The sequence below is a fragment of the Vombatus ursinus genome, unplaced genomic scaffold (genome assembly GCF_900497805.2).
Source record: "Vombatus ursinus unplaced genomic scaffold, bare-nosed wombat genome assembly UNPS02014811.1, whole genome shotgun sequence".
NCBI classification, from domain to species: domain Eukaryota; kingdom Metazoa; phylum Chordata; class Mammalia; order Diprotodontia; family Vombatidae; genus Vombatus; species Vombatus ursinus.
Window position 1 is genome coordinate 4065506 of NW_020954589.1, and position 18300 is coordinate 4083805.

Consider the following 18300-nt stretch of genomic DNA (forward strand, 5'->3'; position numbering starts at 1 on the left):
ACGATGGCCAATCAGCAGTGAACTAAGGGAGGCTGAGTTAGAACATGCACCCCGAGGTTAGCTTGAGGTGGTAGGCAGTCGCGGGGGGGGGGCGCAGAGGGGGGGAGAGTATAGAGCCCAAAAAAGAATCGGAGTAGAAAGAGGCTGTGCCAAAGTATCCCACGTTCTCCTTCTGGTCCAAGAATCTTCCAGACCCGTACCCCAAGTTCTCCTCCCTCTCTCTCGGCTTTCCATTCTCCCTCCCCAAAAACCTTTGCTCTCCAGTCTTTCCTCTCCCGCGGCTATTTCAGTAGGAGTGAAAGCGGCTGCACCTGTTTTAGATGAATTATGGTAGCGCTGGAAGTTAGTCTCCCCCCTTCTTCCCTCCCTCCCAGCCTGTCTCCCTCCCTTTCTCCCTCTCTCCCTCCCTGGTTTGCTCCCTCCCTCCCCCCTCCCTCCTCCCTCCTCCTCCTCCTCCTCCTCCTCCTCCTCCACCTCCTCCACCTCCTCCACCTCCTCCACCTCCTGCCCCCGCCCCCTCCCTCTCGCAGTCACTCACTCGCAGCCCCTAGCCCGGAGTCCCGAGCCGCCTGCCCCTCTGCACTGGACAGCGCCGCCGGACGGCCCAGGACGGAGCCCCCCCCTCCCGCTCCGAGCCCCGGGAGGGCGCGGCGGAGGCGGCAGCGGAGGCGGGGAGGAGCCGGGGCCGGAACAAGGGCTGGGCCGGGGGCGGGGACGCCGGGGTCCGGAGGAGCCGAGAGGAGCGGAGGACGCGAGAAGGAGAAGAGGCGAGCGAGCGGAGCAGGGAGCAAGGAGCCGGAGCTCAAGCCCAAACCCGATCCCGAGCAGGAGCCGCCCCTCACAGTGCGATGCCCCAGAGGGGTTAGGGCGCCGGGCGCCTGAGCCTAGAGCCAAGAGGGGCTGCCCCGGGGGGAGGGGGAAGCGGCGGAGCCGGAGCCGGAGCCGGAGCCAGAGCAGGAGCAGGAGCAGGAGGCAGCGGCGGCAGGGCCGGGGCAGCGGCCGAAGCGAGAGCCCCATGCCCCGGGCGGGCTGAGGGATCCGAAACCCAGAGTGGAGCCTCGGCCCGGACAGGTACTTGCTGGGGCCCGGGTGGGGGGCAGGAGGTGGGGCGGTGGGGGCCGCGGGGTCCGGGGGGCGGAGTGGGCAGGGAGCAAGAAGCTCGCGCTCGCTCGCTCGCTCACTCACCACTCACTTTGTGTTTGCAAACTGCCGGGAGACGGAACTGGGCCGGGCTTCGTGCTGACTTTTTTTTTTTAATCTTGAGATGGGGTGCTTTGCTGGGCAATGACCACACTGCGCAGAGACCGGCATCCCCTTATCCTAGCACCCCCTTTCCTGCCGCTCCCCCCCCAGACCGAGCCTAGTCCTAGCGTTGTAGAGGGAACAGGTGGGGGCAGCCGGTCAGTGGGGGCGGGGAACCATTGGAGTAGCAACCCCCCATCCCGGGAAAGAGGCTAATTATCCCGCCCCCACCCCATCTCCACCCTGGTAGATCCCCCCCTTAACACCCCCACCACCACCAGGATGCCAAGGCATCAGCCCCGCCTCCTCCAGGGCTGGGTTAGTGGAGTGGGGGGGTGGGAAGCGGACCCCCCTGGAGCCGGGAGTCAGACAAAGACAACTTCCCGGCTGAGACTTTGCTGGACTGAAGGGAGAGTGAAATACAGGGGCCTATTCCGTCCTCCCCCTCCTCCCTAGCCCCCCACCCCACCCGGTCTGTGCCGGACTCTCCCTATAGGGCAGAGCTGTGATGTGGGGTTTGTAATGCAACCTCCAGCCAGGAGCCGCTCAAGTTTCTTTAAGAAAGGGATCTGGTCTTACTAAGTCCAAAACTCAGGAAAAATGGATTCCCATGCATCTATGGATAGTGTACGGTCTTAAGTCGTTCCTCCACCCCCACCCTGTACTCTGAATCAATCTCCTAGTTGGGGCAGAGATGGAAAGGAAAAACTTCCCAAAGACCTGGGAGTCTCCAGTTAGGGAGGTCCCTCTGATGGGTTTGAAGGGAGGGACTGAGCTGTCCAACTGATCCTCTGGCTCCAAACGCCCTTATCCATGATGCCCCCTTACCAGGTTGGTGGAGAGAGGCAAGGGGGGCTTTGCCGGGAGCTAGACCAACGGGGACAGTTGCCAGACCGGAATCCTAGCAGGGAGGAGTATTATGGTGTGTGTGTGGGGGGGGAGAACAAGACAGCCCCCCCCCACCTACCTGTTGCCTTGGGCTACAGCCTCCTGCCTCTCGATTCCAAGTAGTGCCCTCCACTATGAAGTCTTCACGTCTCTTATCCTGTCTCCCTTAAGCCCTATGTCAGAGAAACTAACAGCAAACTTAGGCTTCGCCAGGTCCCGGACTGGGGTGTGAGGATGTTGGGCGTTTGAGAGCGTCCATCCGGGGTCAGGTACCTAACCTACCTAACAAGTGTCTAACAATTCCCCTTCTTCCTATTTCTCAGTCCTCTCTGTACCTCGACCTCTTCCCCGACCCCCGAAAGTTTGTCATTTCGTCCGAAGCGGATTCTGAGCTTCGGGGATGCTCCATCTTCCCATTCCTCTCGTGTGAAGATGAGAGGACCCCCCTGGGACATTGTGAGAGTGAGTGAAATGGGAGGGGGGATGAGGCAGAGAGGGCAAAATGGTGACACCCTCCCCAGCATCTGACCAAAGAAACCCCCTTTCCCCTCCCAGCTCTTTCTCATCTTTTCCCCACCTACATATGACCCCCTTGTCCCCCATTTTCAAACCCATGTCGCCATCGAAAATACTGCGATGTAACCGGGTGCTATCGAAGTGGCTGCCTGCCAGTCCAGCAGCCATAGCTGAACCCGACGAATTTCCCTAACAACTTTCCGCATCTAGAGAGGGGGACCAACTGAGGGGACCCAGTATGGAATGATGGGAAAATAAAGGGAAGAAAAAGGATGAGAGACATCAGGTCTTTCCCCCCTCCCCCCCCCACCCCAGTTGAAGAAGGAGAGAACTGAGATTACTATCCAGAGAGGATTCGAGAAAAATGCTCTTTTGGCCAATGCGGGTTTTTGCCTTATTTAAGGATCATCCTCCAAGTTTTTGATTCCTTCGGTCTGACCAGGCCGATTTTTTTTTTCACCCCGACAAATAAATAAATAAACAAATACATTCCATCTGGGGACAGGCTAAGGCTCCTTTAGCCTGGAGGTGAATCCTTTCCTAGCATTTGTATTTCTGAACCTTCGGAGGAAGACTGAAGTCAGGAATGCTCCTAGCTAGTCCCAAGAGTCAGACTCGGAAACACCACTTTGGGCCACAGCGGCAGGAGCTTTATTTTTATAGAGAAGAGGACTGGGAGTTTCGACCCGGTTCCTCCAGCCAAAGCCAAACCCAGAAAATTGAAACAATTACTCGGGATATTAAGTCACCCGAAGTTCACTTTCATCCTGGGGATTCCGAAGAAATTGTTCCCCATGACCCTGCAGCTCTGCTGGGAGCCCTGGGGCCATACTGAGTCTACACATATTGACTTCTCTGGACTGCAGTGGGGATATCAGAACTTCAGGGGAAGCGCCTGTTAAGTCTTCCAGCTCCAGCTCTTTTCTTGGGTCTCTCTAACTTTCTTCTCCTGCTTGGGGTCAAGCGCCACCCAAAGGCCCGGGATGCAGCGAGTATGGGCAGGCCGAGGTATTGGGATGTGGCTATTCTCGGAGGTTGCAGAAGCCTACTCACCCTGGGTCTTGGCGGAATGTCAGCGCCTACTTCAGCACCCGATGGCCCGCATCTCAACCGTCCTGGCTTTTTGTCCCACAAATACTGCAGGTCTTCTCCTACTCCCTCCACAGAAGGAAGCTGTTTTGAGAGGATGTGAAGGTTTTCGTTGTTTTTAAGTTGAAAAACAAAGTTTTGAAATTTTGCTGCTGCAGGCCAAGAGAATCTTTTGTCACCTTTCAAGAGACACCCCCAGACGCAGAAGGAAGTAAACTCGTTCCCTTGGCAGCTTTTTCTCCTGCGCTGCCTCAGTCCCTTTCTCCCCTCAGTTTCTTGAAAATCTGTCTCTGGATCTCTGTCTTTTTCATCTTCGAACTCACACTCCAGCCCACTGTGGGTCTCGGGTCAGGATGACAATGCAGGTATCTTATTGTTTCCCCTACACACGCTTTCAACCCTCCCCCCATCTTCAAATATATGCACTTTTAGGATTCGGAAAGAAGAGCTTAGTTCAGGAGAGTTCCGCCTTGACAAGTCCCTGCTCCCGTCTTCCTCATGCCCCACCCCACCAGCACTCATTGCCAACCCCCCCCCCCCCAAGTTCCTCCACTGCCTTGAGAAGGGGATGGAGGGGCGGGTGGGAGCGGGGGGGGGGGGCACCTTAGGGAAAAGAGAACAGATAGCACCTTCTTTCCTGGCGTCGACCCCAGGGATTTTTTTTTTAACCAAACGTTTTTTTTTAACTTTTTTTTTTTCAAACGTCCCAGATGTTTATCTCGGGAGCTGAAGGACTGGGGAACCCTTGAGCCCTGCAGGCTGAGAGAGCCTGGCATTGGGAAGGGGAAACGCCCATGGGCGGGAGCCAACTTGCATCCGGGCTGCCTTGCCTCTACTCCCCAACAACCCCCTGCAAAGTTAAAATGGAGCTGGTCATGTCAGTCCTTTCTCCTTCATCCCACCCGCAAAACATTTCAATTCCCCCACGGGTCTCAGGACATTACTGGCCTAGGCTTAAAGAAGTAAGGGCCTTGCTTCAGGTCATACCTGGTGAAGTGTGCACAGTGGAAGAGTAGTCCTTTCACCCTAATACCAACCCCCCCCAAAAAAAGTCCTCTAGGCCGGAGCTGCTTTTGATCCAGAAAGCTCCTCTATGGACTTATGTGAAGCTTCTACCTTATGACTGAGGAGTATGGCAAAATGTATAGGGTATTCTTTTTGTTCAGTGCCAATCCCTATTCGTCTTCTGTTAGGTCCATCGTATTCACTATCTACCCTTAAAAATCTGTAAGCTTGGATGAGAGAGATTTGGGTTGGAGAGGAGGTGAGGTGTTCAAGATTCAGCTCTTCCAAGAGGCCTTCCCAGACTGACTTCACCCTACACATTCCACTTAGGTAAAAGCTCTAATCCTATTTTGGAATTGTGTATGAGTGGAAAGAGCCTGCTGAAATGGGAGCTGTAGGACATTAGTTCGGATCCTGCCTCTCCCATTTATTGCCTGTGTGATCATGAGCAAGCCCCGTTAGGTGGGGGGTGGGGTGAGGCATGGAGTCTACTAGCATCTGACACAATGCTTGACACATAGTAGGTGCTTAATAAATGCTTGCTAATTCATTGATTACAAAGTTCTTTCCAGCTCAGAATCTATTATGATCCTGTGAATTGTTACTCCGATATTTCATTTGTGTGCCTTCTCTCTCTGTCTCTGTCTCTGCCTCTCTTTGTCTCTGTCTCTCTATCTGCCTCTCTCTGTCTCTGTCTCTGTCTCTCTCTCTCTCCACCCCATATTATAAACTCCTACATGGAAAGTACCCTGTCTGTGATGCTCTATCGAGCTGGGCACCAAAGCAGACTTCCAGTCCCAGCTGTGACACTAACTGAATGTGTAACCTTGGGCAAATCAGTTGATCTTTCTGGCCCAGGTTTCTGTACCTGTAGAATACGGACATTCGACAAGATGGCATCCAATATCCCTCCCAGCTCGAATATTTTTGCTTCTGAGTTGTAACATTCTATTTTCTGAGATCCCTTAAATCAGATATTCTACCAACTTTGTTCTAATATTCTGTGTTTCAGGGTTCCCCCCCCACCTCTTCTCCCCTTCAGCTTGACATTCAGTGGTTCTGTGATTCTTCTACACCTCTCATAACCTCTGCAGATTATTATCTAACAGCACATTCTAGGCACATAGCTTCATAAATATAAGTTAAATTCAGGTGGATGAGAGCTACAGTAGGAGTCCAGTTGGTCTAAGACCTTCAGGGCAGGAGGTGACCATGGAAAGAGGAGAAAACAAGGGCTAGTGAGACTTCTGGACACATAAAATTGTGACTATAAGGACTCAAGCTCTTTGTGAGTAGATGAATGGAAGGTGTGTATAGGAGGGATTAGTTAATGGGAATGCAGTTAGTTATCTCCTCCTGTCTGCTTTTACCCTGGATGAAGAGGAGAGTTCTATTGCAAGGATTTGTCAAACAAACTCTCCTCCTCCCTCCCTTCCCCTCTCTTTCTGAAACTTACCTGCCTAAATAGTCAGGTCTTTAAAAGGAGACAGCATCAGCTGGGATCTTGGAAAGTTAGGAGTTGTATGAGGCAATAAAGAAGACTACTTCAAGGAATCTCCACTCTTAGTATTCCTATGTCTTAGTATTTGGGCCTTTTCTCTTGCTATGATGGGTGTGTGCCTTGTGTAATTTCCAGACAATGGGTGGCTGGTTCAGTAATCAAACTTTTGGCCTGGAAAAAAAAAAAGCACTGGACTGTAATGAGAGGATGCAGACTTGAATCCTGGTTCTGCCGTTTACTACATGTGTGACCTTGAGCAAGACACTGGACGTCTCTGGGCTTCACTTTCCCCATCTGGAAAATGGTTTCCTATCTCTCCATAACCATCATCAACTCCTTTACCCTCACACCCCGAATTAAACTACAGTTCCTTCCCCTCCCCGCCCCCCCCCCCCCCCCCCCTCAAAAACCACCCCACACCCCCCCCCCCCCCCCCCCCCCCCCCGCCATTGTAAAAGAGAGACTAAACAAGGTCCAGTTCTCCTCTCCTCTCCTCTCTCTCTTTCCCTGTCCTCTCTCCACTCCATTCCTTTCAGTTCCCTTCTAGGAGCCAGATGGGAATGGTTAGAGGTAGCCAGTGGAGGAAGGTGGAAATCACTATCCCCTTCCCACCACCGCATGCCACCATCTCTCTTCAAAAGGACAGACAGATGCCCGTGTACACAAAAATATCAAATGAGTTTGGCCAATTTGGGATTCTCAGTTTTGCCACACTAGATAAAGGCAGAGAGAGGAAGGAAGAAAAAGAAAGTATGTTTCTTCTGTGTTGGGTACGTTCATCCTCTGAAGAGATGCAAACCTTCAGACTTCAAACCTACCTCCTGACTTCACCTCATCTTGTCCAGAATTAGAGCTCTCTGAGTTCCTGCTGTGATGCTGTCTTAGGGACCCTAAACTATGGGGCTTATGCTGGGCATGGCAGTGGGGTGAGGATACGACCCACATCTGCCTCAGATGTGGATATTTTGGGGTCTCATGTTCTCTTCCTCTTTGCACTGACATAGAATAACTATGCTCCTTGGGGCTAAATTGGGAGTATAAGGGCAATGGGGAGCCTGGGGTGGCCAGAACCAGTAACTGATCGGACCCCTGGATGTCTGGCTACCCAGAGATCACCTCCTCTCCGCCCCCCCCAACTTCCTCCAATCTCCTGGTGCTGCCCAGATGAGGGGAAAGAGTGGGGAATAAAGACAGATCTCTTCTTTCATACTGATGCATAGACTTTGTGTCGGTTCAGACCTCCTGAAGAACTGTAGATGCTCAGGAAGAAGAACTGGGGGAGGGGGACCCACAGAACTATAGGTGAGCCTGGATTCCTTTATTCCTCAGCCACCCAGTGCTCCCTCTTGTCCACTCTGCCCTCCCCTGTGCTGTGGTCCTTTTCCCTTCAGCTCTGTACATTTTCCCTAACTCTCACTCCTTCACTCCTTCCCTCTCTGTCACTCCCTCTCCCTCCAGTGTCTGGCTCCCTGAATGGCTGTGTTCTCCCACCTTCTTATGACAGATCTTTGCTGAGCTCTTGGGCTGTCCCTGCTGGTTCCGCTGTGCTCCCTCCTCAAACTCAGAGGTCCAAGCTGCTGCAGGATATTAGGGGTCTAATCCCAGAGGCCACTTCCTCAAGGGTGTAGGAATCTGTGACTGGCTTCCAGGACCAGGATGGAGAGAGGAGGAATCCAGAGGACTAAATGCCAAATCCTAGAGAACTTTCTCTAACCCTCCCCCCACTTTAATCCCCCTCCTCACTCTTCAGGCCACAGTCTGAACATTCTAACCTCAGACCTCAGTCCTTTTAACCCTGTGTCTTATCCAAGCTCTACCCTGAGGGCCATTGCGTGGAGCCTCCACTCTCTCCACCTTGCCTGGTATCTCACACTTGGGTCAGCCAGATCTCAGTCTCGCCAAAGGTTTTCAGCCTACATATTTCACCACCCCTCTGTTTTACTCCTTGCAGATCTCCCTCCCATTCTGTGTCCTCAGAGGTGGAGGGGGTAGGGGTGTGTTGGGGGAGGGCATGGTGGGGTGGAAGGTGGAAAGGGAAGATAGAGCAGTGGGAAGGATTGTGACAAATTTCTGCCTCTCTATCTAGGACTTGGTTAGAAAAGAGCTTTAGGGGAGGGTTTGTATTTTAAATTCAAATGAAGGGGGGGTGCCTTTGGTGGAACAGTTGGGGCTTGGGTGTAGGCTGCAGGTTCTCTCCACTTCAAAGCATGCCAAAGGTAGAATTAGATGATCTCCTCACTCCCTTCCACCTCTAAATTCTATTATTCCCAAAGTGAGTGGGGGGGGGGAGGGTTGGGGGGTGCCAGTAAGTGGGGGATCTGCAGGATAGGTAAGACAAGACCATTTTCCATTGGCCGAGGAAAGTGAAGGTCCCCAGCTAACCTTAGAGCACCATTGATTTGAAGTTGAAAGGGACCTCAGAGGTCATATAGGCCAACTGCCTCTTTTTTTTTTTTTTTTTTTCAAGATAAGAGAACTGAGGTGGAGAGGTGACGTGATTTGCTTAGTGTCACACAGGTAGAAAATGGCCCAGTCAGGACTGGAACCAAGATCCTTGGGTTGTATAGTCCTACTGTATGCTGCCTGCCATTCCCTTAAAAGATATTTACAAAACAAAATAAAAAGCCAGTATTCCATGCAGGGCACACACAAGGCTAGGAGCCTGGAGGAACACAGAAACAAAGAAAAGCCCTCCAGACCTTAGGGTCTGAGACCTGAGAAGCTCTCCCAGTAAATGGTGATATCTCTCAAGGTGTGATGGTATAGATTTCCCTTTTAGACTCAGACCCTTCTGTAGTGAAATGTAGATTGTTCACACTTTCTGGAGGGGCCTGAGCTGGATTTCTGAGGTGAGTGTGGCAGCTGTAGTGCAGAGAACAATGGGTTTGCCTTGCATCCAGTAAGCCCATGTGAGCCTATGTGAGTAGTTTCACCTTAGTTAGAGTGAGGATCATAGGATTTACAGCTGGAAGCAAATGTAGAACCCTAACTTTTTCACAAAATTGTCAGGAAAATGCTTTATAGACCTTAAATTGCTGTGAATATATGAGTTTTTATTATTGGGGATCCTCAAGGGTCTTCAGCTACTACCCCATTCCTATTTTGTCTGCAGGATGAGCCCTGACAGCTTTTCCCCCCTTTGTTTCCTCCCCAACTATTTCACCTGGTTTTAGTGTTCAGACTGGGGGTGGGTAGACAAAAGGAGATCAGAAAGGGCCTTCTCTCACTTTTTCCTTTCCTTTCTTCTTCTCTGAGTATTTTTGGTAAGGGGCTCCTACCTGGGGGCTCTGGGATGTACTCTTCAGCCTATTGACTTCTATCCTTTAGGGAGCCTTGTTGGACCAGAGAGGCTGCCTGATGTTTCCCAGTACCAGAACAGGTAGCATCATCCCTGAAATGAATCCAACCCCAGAAAGGGGAGTGGGGACATCATGGTTTGCCAGGAGGGTTGGGCAAGGACAGGTTAGGGGAGAAACAGAATGAGCACCCTAACTTGAAGAGGGCATCCAAGTTTTTAATGAGGACTCATTGGTTTGTCACTAAAAGCTGAAGCCTGAAGGCTGAAGCACTCCCAGCAGTGCCAGGAAATACAATCAGGGGGTTTAGAGTTAGAAGAGACTTTGAAGATAGATCTCATTCAAACCCCTCACTTTCTAGAGGAGGAAACTGAAGCCCAGAGAAGAGGAAATGATATGAACAAAGTCACGTGGGCAGCAATTGGTAGGGTCAGGATCTGAACCCAGATTCCCAGATTCTGAATCTCACACCCTCTCCATTGGACCACACTGCTTCTCCCGTGCCCTGGGGCCTGAAATTTATAAGTCTGAGAATGTAACCTCCTTCAGGAATCTGTCTCTCAAAATATCCAGAGAAAAGGCTTCCTAAGTCTCACTCCTCACACTAACCAGCCAAGCCTCTTTGCTCTAGGTAAATGTTTTACTTGGGTGGCAGTATGGTATATTAGAAAGAAGATTCCCTGGATCTGGAGTTAGACGACCTCAATTCAAATCTTTATTTATTATCTGTTTGACCTTGAACAAGTTATTCCTTGGATGTCAGTTATTCCATCTGTAAGATGAGGGGGTTGAATCTACTGATCTGAGGTGTCTAGTGGTTGGTAAGCGCTTGATCTCTCAGAGTTGAAGCTCCTGTAGAACAGGACCTAGGCTCCCATCTTTCTCAGAGTATCTGCCTGGAACTGAGGAAGGAAAAGGAAGGGGGAGGAAAGTAGATGAGGGCTTGTCATGGAGGTTTATCCTTTCAGTCCTTATAAAGAAACCCTTAGGACTAGGGATGCCCTTTATACTGTGGAGAGGCCATTCCTCCCACCCTTCCCCCAATCCATAGGAATCTATACCCCCTTGACCTGTTCACAAGTGATGGAGAATTCGAGGAGGCAATTGGAGACTAGGGAAATAAGGGCTCTGGGTGCTATCTGAGCACACGGTAAAGCATACAAAATGTGCTATACTCCCAAATCAATGTATTCAGGCAGGAGGCAACATGGAGAGAAAAGAACATTTGGTTTTGGAGTTAGAAGGCCTAGGTTTGAATCTCAGCACTGCCATTCATTAACCTGTGTGACTTTGGGCAAGTCACTCACCTTTACACCTCAATGTCTTCATCTGTAAAATGAGAAGGTTGGTCTCATCTCCTAACAGATCTCATAAAACTAAATTAATTGCATTATCTACCTAGAACAAATGCCTTGTAGACCTTTATGCCCTCTGGAAGTGTAGAGTGTATCCCCCAGAACCTACAAACTATGGGAACACACACACACACACACACACACACACACACACACACAAGTACAACAGGCTGCTTTGCCCAAATCACAGCAGGAAATAGCCAGCCTCATCTATTGGCCCATTCTTTCTCCTAGACCACGGCCCTCCTAATTTCTTGAGGAAATAGAGGGGAAGATGGCGCAGGCAGGAGGAAGAGTACTGCTTCTCTGACATGTCTAGAACCCTAACCCCACAGTGTGTCCAATCATAGGCTTCAATTTCTCCCAAGGTGCAGTGTGGGTGGGGGACAATGAGGTCTAGGAGAGAGTAGGACCCCCCCTCCCAATTAAGTAGCTGGAGCCTGATTAGAAAGGGCTGTGCCCCCTCCTCCTCCCTCCCCTTCCACTCTGATTCCCATCGAGGAGATTTCCCTTCATCAGAATCTCACATCCTCGAGAAATTAATTTGATGCCTCTTCTTATCAATTAATTGAATCTCGTTGGGAGAGAGCTCAGTGCGGCGGGGGCGGGAGGGTGGGGGGAGAGCAGCTGGGCCCTTGTTCACTGCCATCTTGTCTCCCCCCACATACATACTCCTCTATGGGACACCAGAGTTCCCCCTCCCTCTGCTCATCTCCTCCCACCCCCACTTCATTTCTCTTTCTCTCTCTTTTAATTTCACTCATCTCCTAAAATAAAACCAACGGAATCAGACTTCCTGATGCCAGCAGCTCCTGCCAGGCTGCTGCAGGGCTGTCCACCTCTCCCACTGCACATCTCTGCCTCTCAGTGTCTCTGCCTCTGCTTTCCCTTCTCACTTGTCCCATGTTTATTTCCCACTTAAATAAATAAATAAAAATCCCTCATCAAAAATCTCTGGCTATCACCGGCTGTGCCCCTGCTTTATGGAGGAACTCAGGTAGCTGCCCCTCGACTCCTGTCCCAACTCCTGACAAGAGAAAGGAGTGGCAGGGAAAGAAGATCCAATATCTCCACCCACGCTCACAAGGTGGGTCACCCCCCACCCCCAAGGAGGCCAACAGAATTGAACCTTTCAGGTCATTCCCAGCCCATTTCTTGGTGAATGGAACAGCTGGAGCTGGAGTGGGGCTGGCCACTGGGATGCAGATAACACCCTGGATCTGGAATTTAGAACTTGTCTCTAGTCCTGTCTCTGGCACAAGCTGTGTGACCTTGGGCAAGTCATTTCCTTTTCTGGCTCTCAGTTCCCTCACTCAATTCAATAATCATTTATTAAGGACCTACTATGTGCCAGACACTGTTCTAGATGCTGGGGATAAAAAACAAAAATAGAAGAGACCTTGGTCTCAGAGAGACCATCTCTAAAATGAGGACAGGACAAACTCTCAGAATGGCCCATAGTCCTCTTTGGTTAAGAATTCGGAGTGAAATGGGCAGGAAAGGTAGATTGGAGACAGATTTTTTGAGGGCCTTTAATGCCAGACCAAGGAATCAGCATTTTTTCCTATCAGCAATAGGGAGCCAGTGAGTATTTTTGAGTAAGGGAATTGTCTGATTTGTGTTTTAGAAAAATTAATTTGGCATCTGTATGAAGGATGGATTAAGGAGAAAGAGATGCAGTGATCATAGGGCCAGAAAGAATAGTATGAGCCTAAGACAAGTGCAGAGTGGTATTTGAGGTTAAAGGAACAAAAGCATTTCTGACTTTATCAGGGGAAGCTGATTTTCAACTCAGAGAATGAAGGCAGAACAACCTGGGTCTCCCCTAACTCCTCTTCTACGGCCCCTGCCCGCCACTCACTTCTACCCAATACCCTTATCTTTATTGCAAAGAGGCCTGGGTAGGGACTGGAGGCTCAGCAAACCTGGTCTGGAATCCAACCGATGGAGTATATACTGAATGGCTCCTATGTGCTTAGTATGGTGCTGGGTGCTAGCCAGAACAAGGAGGTGGTGAGAGATGCCCCGAGATGTCCCTACTCCTCTGGCATTATGCCCAGGGTAGTCTGACAGAATTCTGGGGCCCTGGGAGAGATGGATGCCTAGAGTGGGTCTAGTTCTTAGGGCCACAGCAGGAGAGGCGGAAAGGGGCCCAAGAGCTGGCTGATGTAGAAGAGGAAAAAGAGCCTGTCAGTCCAGTCTATCTGAACTTTTTCCTTAGAACTTTTCAGAGGTGAGGGAGGAAGAGGGAAACTCCTGAAATACAAGGACAGGGGAGCAGTCATCAGATGTGGGTGAAGGTGGCTTTGACTTCTCTGGAAGTTGGTGGAAAATGAGTGGGCGGTGGGGAGAATAAGCCTGGTACTTGAAATCCAGTGCCAATATAGATGCCACACCTAGGCAAGAGCCCTAAATAATATGGATAATGGGACTAGCTTACATTTTTCTGCTACTTATGTGCCTTATCACATTTGAACCTCACAACCCAATAAGATAAGCAGCGAAAGTATTATAGCTCCCATTTTGCAGATGAGGAAACTGAGCCTTGGAGAGGCCTTGGCCATACAGATAGTATGAAAACACTAGGACTCAGGCCTTCTGACCCCTGGGACTTTCCCCTGGGTCATCCAACTTTCTTTTCCTTAGAAAAGGAACTTTCCTTAGAGAAAGAGGAATTAGGTGAGAAGATGTTAACCAAGGCCTGATGGGTGGACAGCCTAATATGACAAGATAGACCCCCTCCCCGGTGAGCTGCAGCTGTCCACTGCCTAGTGCCCATCTGGAGTTCCCTGGTGCTATCCTTCCTTTCAGGAACCAGACTTCAAAACTACACCTGTGATCCTGAACTAAGCTTCTCCTACCACTTTGCAATAGGGCACCCCCAAAATCAGCCCCCACATAAGACATCACTATTTTATTAGCGGTCTCTGATTAACCAAACTTGGCATTCGCCTTCTCCTGCCCTCATCTTTCCTGGCTCCGAATCAATGGCTTTGATATGCTAATTAGGGAGTAATTTAATTTCAAAAGGCCGCAATTAACAAGGGTGTTGTGGACATGCTGTAGTTAAGCGGAGTAATCTAATTTGCATTAGTAACAAGCAGGGACTAATTAGAAGCTTAATTAGACACTTAGACGGCTCTTGTGTTTACTTTCTTAATGAGATGGAGTGGGGTCTTTTTTTCCCCCTTTTTCTTTCTTCTCTCTCTCTCTCTCTTTTTTTTTTGTTAATTCTTCTTTTCTAGATGAAGGCAGGAAATGAGTAGTGAAGGGGGAGCTACCCTGCTAAGGTCTGGCGAGTGTCTGGGATGTGGCCTGCATGGCGTGTGCCAAGGGTGGTGTGTGTTTGTGTCCCTCAATATGTGGGGAAGTGAGGAGGGCTAGCCACTAGTTGGAAGAAGCCAGAAACAACTGATCAGATGAAGAGAGGTGAGAAAAAGAAAGGGAAGATACTAGGAGAAATTCCAAAAAGACATTCTTGCAAGGGGCTCCCCACCATCCCTGAAGTAGAATACACAATGGTAACACTGGTCTGGGTGAATCAGAGCATGGAGGGCTGGGGAGGGCACAGGGAAGGAGAGATGTAAGATTCTTCAAGTTAGGGTGTTCCTTGAGAGGTGACACCACAGCTAAGTGACTGGCATCTAGACTGGTCTACACCTTGCACATTCCTTCATTCCCACAGTCTACATTTCCTCTTCCTCCCTCTCTTGACTCCATTTAACTCTTAACCAGCCCTTTCGGAACTCAAGTCCAGGCTCATATACTGAGTGTTTCCTGACCTCTCTGGTCCACAATGATCTCTCCATCCTCTGAATTCCAGTCTAATATAATAATACAACACAAGGAATATTTACCTGCCTGCTCTGAGCTTGGCCATCCCCTAAACGCTAAAGGAAATTCACATTTAGATGAGACCTGGTTCCTGCCCTCAGGGAGCTCACATTCCAGTACGGGGCTGAAACCCTAAGAAATGGCTACATAATAGCATTTGAGGAGCACCAGAGCATTATCAAACAAATCATTTTGTGGACTCCGAAGGGGAGGAGGAGAAAGTCAGTCAATAAGCATTTATTAAACACCTATTATGTGCCAAGCACTGTGCTAAGTGCTGAGGATACAAAGAATGGCAAAAGACAGTCCCTCAGCGAGTTCACAATCTGAAGTGATTACTTCATTAGTAATTAGTAATGAGGGGATCCTGGAGAGCTTATTGGAGGAGGTAGCATGTGAGCTGGGTTTTAAAGGATGGGGTAGCATTGATTGACTACCTGTGCCAATAGGGGTAATGGAAAGAGCACCAGACTGGGAAACTGCAGACCTGGATCTTAGTCCCTACTCTTCCACTATATTTCTTTAGACAACTCATTTCACTTGTCTGTATCTCAGCATCTACATCTGAAAATGAGGAGGCTGGTCTAGATAATGTCTAGGATGGATTCCAACCCAGACATTCTAGGATTTTGTATATATGGTTCAGCTAGCATGTACTGCTAGCTATCCTTACCTGTGTATATGTCTTGACTCTCCAACTAAACTGTGAAGTTTTTTTTTTGAGGGGCAGAGGGGGTCAAGAGACACTTCTCTGTACCCCTACCTAACTCCTTCTGAAGTGCTGTGTACATATTGGGTGCTCGGGAAATACCTTTTGATTGAGTAATTTGAGAATCAGAGACTGTAATCTTTTTATTTCTCCCCTTTCTGCTATGGCAGTCAGCTCCATCCATGACTCTGGCCCCCCACAGATACCAGATCCCTTCCTAAACTCATCTCCTGATGAGTTCAGCCTAAAAAGAAGTCCTTGGAGCTATGGTGTGACCTACTTCTTCAGATAGACCCTCCTCCAAGCACATCCCATCATTCCAAGGGCCACTGTTCCCTCAAAGGAGTAGAGGTGCATTGGGATCCAGAGAGCCCTTTCAGCAGTCAGGGAGGAATGTCTAAGACTTAATAAGTTTTCTCTCTCTAGAATTTCCACAGGATCAAGAGAGGAGTCTGGGATGGAAGTTGCAGCACGACAGGCTTATGCTCAGATACCTGGAATAAGCTTTCACTTCTAATCCATGGTGTATAGTATCCCTCCCAGGCCTTAAATCTAAGTTCAAAGTCAGCCATCTCTAACAAGTCTCTGATTCCCTGCCCATTCTCTACCTAGCTCCCACAAATCTCTCTCCTACACTCTTCTTCCTCAACCTACTTTTATAATTTGATCATTACAGGTCGCCATTGATGACATGATTTTCCAGGCTCTCTTATTATACAATAAACTTCTGCAATGTAGGAGCTACTGAATCAATTTTTACCACATGTGGCCCTGTGCAGGTAACACAGGAGGCTTGAATATTTATAAACTGTGTGATTTTGGACAAATCACCACCTCTCTAGACCTCACTGTGTCTCTCTTTAAAAAAAGGATAATAATACCTGCTCTGCCAACCTCATAGGGTTGCTCATAGAATCATAGGTTTAAAGTTAGATTGGACCTTAGAGGTCATCTGGTCTAACACTCTCATTTTACAGATAAGGAAATGGAACCTGAAATGCTCATGTAAGGCTCAAATGAGATAGCAGATATAAGAACAGTCGGAAAAGTTTAAAAATGCTAGATACAAATGCAGGGGGGTTATTACTATTTTGGGGAAAGAGCATGGTGCATAGAGACGAATGGCAGGTCTAGAACTAGAAGACCTGGTTTGGAATCCCAGCTCTGCCATTTAGTACCTATGTGATAATGGACAAGTTCTTTAACCCTTCCAAGCCTTGCTTTTCTTGTCCATAAAATGAGGAGGTTGTACCAGATGACCTCTGAGGTCCCTTATGATTCTAAATCTATGATGCTGTGTTCATTGTGGGATCAGTCAAGCTTTGACAGACTGACTGGTCCCCAAGGAGAAGTAAGGGTCTCCGGTGTTGAGTGCATTATGAGAGGGACAAGGGGAAGGCTCAGAGTGACAATTGAATAAGCACAGACAGAGGCAAAGCAGCTCTCATTCCAACCAACATAATCATTTGCTTTAGCTTCTCAAACAGGAAAAGAGAGAGGAGCAAAGCAAAGATGAGGGAGATTTCTTAGCATGCCTATCGCTGGCATTTGAGGCCCCAGGGACTGTCAGGTTGAATCTCAGGGGCACTAGAGCCTCATGCAATGAGAGTGAAGGTCATACTCCTCTTTTGGGGAAACTGCAAGTTCGAAAGAGGTTACCAGCATAAACAAATGTGGGGAGGGGAGTATGGATTCTCTTAGTTTGGGAGCTTGAGAAGAGCTATGGCTCTTTCTTCTTCATTCCCCCATACACTTAATCTGACTCCCTTGTTTGATTTATCTTCTTGTTTCCCTGGATTTTACAAAGGGGTATGTAAAGGCCAATAAGAGCTGCTCTTAAGTGGACCCTGCAATCTAAGACACACACCCCATCTCCATCCCTGATGCCATTTCCATTTCTTAGCAGCTCCCAAAGACCTTGGCCCAGCCTTCCCCTTCTGAAGCCCTCAAGCTTAGCCCCTTCTGTACTGAATGTTCACCAGATAATAGCTAGTTTCCAAGGCACCAAAGACTAGGTGCTGGGGAGGAGAAGGAGAAGAGGAAAAATGGTACAAAAGGAAATTCCTCCAGGGCCCTTGTGTGTCTGAACCAGAGCAGGGTTGTAAGGACAGCTAGCTCTCAAAGGACCTCATTCCCCCTATCTCCACCCTCCAGTGTCTGTTGAGGTATACTGGGTGAAGTATCAGTATGTTTAACCCCTCAGAAAGAGTACTTGTTGGAAGGTCGGTCAGGAGACTCTGGTTCAACATCTCTTAGCCTGTGGTTTTGGCATCTACTAGCAATGTAACTTTAGGCAAGTCATTTAATTCCTCATTTGTAAAATGGACTAAGCACCTACCTCACAGGATTGTGAGAAGAAGGTTCCTCAATACATGATATGATAGAAAGAGTATTGAAATTGTAGTCATAGGACCTGGGTTCAGATCCAGACTCTGCCACTTACTACCAGAATGACCTTGGGCAAGTCACTCCCTAGGCCTCAGTTGCCCCATCTATAAAATGAAGAGGATGGACAAATAGCCTCTGAGGCCAGCTCTAGATCTGTGATCCTAAGAGCTCTTTGTAAACTGTCAATCAATCAACAAGCATTTATTAAGCAATTACAGTGTGCCATGCACTGTGCTAGGGTGTTGTGTGTTTTCATATTCGTTTCTCCTGGTTCCTACTTTTACCTGGGGGTGGGTGGGACTTAGAGTAGAGGTGTAGCTTGTAAACAGGAAACTCAAAATATAAACTGATATGTGCTCTAGCCCCATCACAAAGGGCTCTAACCCCGCCCTCCCAGGAGTCCTTTAAGGAAAGTGCTTTATATATATTATCTCTGAGCCTCTCAGTAGCCATGTAAGGTGGGTACTATGGATATAT

At 49.1% G+C, this 18300-nt stretch overlaps 1 protein-coding gene across 5 annotated transcripts in view; it reads left to right on the forward strand.

Annotated features, from left to right (window-relative positions):
• The first annotated feature begins 986 nt into the window (after positions 1-986).
• Positions 987-18300, forward strand: part of LOC114053425 (forkhead box protein P4) — a 99165-nt gene continuing 81851 nt past the window's right edge. For 4 of the 5 annotated variants that reach the window (XM_027876465.1, XM_027876468.1, XM_027876467.1 and 1 more), the window contains exon 1: positions 987-1071. The gene's annotated coding sequence lies outside the window, so the exon portion shown is untranslated. Of the gene's footprint in view, positions 1072-5048; positions 5071-18300 lie in introns of those variants that run through there. The other variant, XM_027876466.1, reaches the window with a different exon arrangement.